This window comes from Panthera pardus, unplaced genomic scaffold, assembly GCF_024362965.1.
Source record: "Panthera pardus isolate Hobbes unplaced genomic scaffold, ASM2436296v1 HiC_scaffold_7, whole genome shotgun sequence".
Taxonomy (NCBI): domain Eukaryota; kingdom Metazoa; phylum Chordata; class Mammalia; order Carnivora; family Felidae; genus Panthera; species Panthera pardus.
Genome location: NW_026527002.1, coordinates 48,214,006 through 48,216,270, shown reverse-complemented (window position 1 = coordinate 48,216,270; position 2,265 = coordinate 48,214,006). Strand labels below are relative to the sequence as shown.

The following is a 2,265-nucleotide window of genomic DNA, read 5'->3' as shown; positions in this document are numbered from 1 at the left end:
ATTCCCTGCTGGAGAACAAGCACCAGGAAGAGAGCAGCAGCAAGCACTGTTCTTCCAGTCAGGAGGCCTGGGTTTCAGTCAGGGTTTGGGCCGCAGCGTGACCCTGGGGGAGTCGGTCAGTCCCGCTGGCCCTCAGCTTCCCCTCCGGACCCCGTGCAACGTCAGAGGCAACAATGGAGATGCCAAGTAAACACTTGTGGGTCGACTAAAATGGTAGTATTTCAGCACCGTAGGAATTTAGGTCGTGGCTAACCTCCAAGCTCCCTCCCTGCTGGGTCTTTAGCACGAGGCCGCCTCCCGGTTTCCATGTTTCTGTTATTCTTCTAGGGGGAGTTTGCTTTCGTATATGTGATTCAGCTCTTCAGAGGGAACCCGTGACAGTCATGTGAGATGTGTTTAATTTTGTACGGTTTAATTGTACATTAGCCACAGGGTCTGCTAGATGACTCTGCTTTTCCGAGGAAAACTTTTTCAAGATTTTTTTTTTCTAGGAGACCGAAAAGAGGGAAACATCAATGACTATTTCCTTTGTAAATATCCATGTCGGAATAGAGAAATCACATAGAGTGGCTTTTTGGCCAAAACAGGTGAATAAATGACTCTTTTTTTTTTTTTTTTTTTTATTCAGGATGAGATTTACACTGTCAGACTTGTACTCCAGTTTTGTGGTATTCTACAGTCCGGTCACAATTAGAATGAACGTTGTCAATGCCGTTATATGAGGCAGAATCGGAGTGAGGAAGGCAACTCCCGTGATCTGGTAGACACAGAGGGGTGCCGCCCAGATCCCCCTTCAAGGAGGTATGTGCTGTCTGGCTGGGGGCGGGGAGTGCAGTCAGCAAACAGCCCAGCCGGCCATCAGCTCCTTCTTGGTGGGTCTCAGCTGCCTAAACGGCTTCGTGGAAGGTCATGCCCTTCCCAGGAAAGCCTGAGTCCAGTGGCTGAGGAAAGTGGGGCGGGGGGGGGGGGTGGTATTAAAGCCTAATTGTTTTGACCTAACTGGGGAAAGCATGACAATAAATGCTTGCTCCAGATTGTCCTGTTGGGTTGCTGAAGCCTTTGTTGGGTGGATGTAACAGTTAACTTCTTCCCCAAAGCAGCCCTGCTTCCTCTCACATCCTTTTACGGGTGTTCATCTCTGACAACCATCTTGCACCCCAGACTTCCAGAGACTCTAACCTGTGGCCATCGGTGCTGGGCGTGGTCCCAGAAAGCAGGCGACAAAGTGAGGGTTTGAAAGTGGGTCACACACCACCAGGCTGGCCGTGAGGCCCCCATCGCTGGTGGTAAGTAGAGTCCAGATGCTGCTAGCACCGGCGGCCATTCAATTGTTACATCTCCCAGGGCGGGGGGCTGGGGGGTGGGGGGTGATTTGGGCACGAGTACCAGGAGAAGCCAATGCACTAGTGGGTGCGATGTATCAGGTATTTGAAACTTGGAAGGAAAAGGTAGATATAAGGATAATTGGATCGGGTGGCTCTGGCTAAGTCCCACTGATGGCTACAGAAACTTAAGGAGCAGCTGAGGGTGAAAACCATGTATGAAATCCAGGCGTGAACGCCAGAAGGCTCTCACTGGATATTCACAGATGCACCTTTAGACCTGCAATGGTGGGATCAGAAAAAATTTTGGACTCTTCCAGCTAAGAGACTGGACTTCATAAAAAATTAAAGCAGGCCCATGTCAAGAGAGGGGACTAGGTTAGAAAAACCTTTAGTCCTAACAGATGGAATGGAGACATCTTGGTGGATGTCCCCAAAGATTTTGACATCTCACCGTCTGAACTTCCTAGGCCGTTGGCCACCCGAGAACTGGCATGATGGGCACATGAATGGAGAGGCCACCGTGACAGAGATGGAGGCTGAGAATATTTCCAAGGGCACATAAAGGCAGTTCTTGCCTTGCACAGTAGCGCGGGATGGTAAAAATGACCATGCACCCTGAAACCGTGCAGTGTTAATAATCACTGGGGAAGGGGCGCCCCGGGGGGCTCAGTCGGTTAAGCCCCTGACTTCAGCTCAGGTCATGATCTCATGGTTTGTGAGTTTGAGCCCTGCATGGGGCTCTCTGCTGTCAGCACAGAGCCCACTTCAGATCCCGTGTCTCCCTCTCTCTGCCCCTCCCCAACCGTGCGTGTGCGTGCACACGCGCACATGTGCTCTCTCTCTCTTCTGTCAAAAATAAACATTTTAAAAAAATCAGTGGGGGAAAAATGATGATCATGCTGCGACTTTAAAAACGTTTTGTCAAAATATTAAAAACTGT

General features: G+C 50.1%; 1 long non-coding RNA gene across 3 annotated transcripts; it reads left to right on the top strand.

Moving 5' to 3' along the window:
* The first annotated feature begins 413 nt into the window (after positions 1-413).
* LOC109277973 (uncharacterized) lies at positions 414-1,900 on the top strand. Of its 3 annotated transcripts, none has more exons than XR_002085424.2 (4): positions 414-587; positions 662-801; positions 1,162-1,286; positions 1,793-1,900. It is a non-coding gene; the product is annotated as an uncharacterized LOC109277973 (long non-coding RNA). The 3 variants fall into 3 exon arrangements; XR_002085425.2 differs by having other exon boundaries at positions 415-587; positions 680-801; XR_002085423.2 differs by lacking the exon at positions 414-587 and having other exon boundaries at positions 598-801.
* Positions 1,901-2,265: the final 365 nt, after the last annotated feature.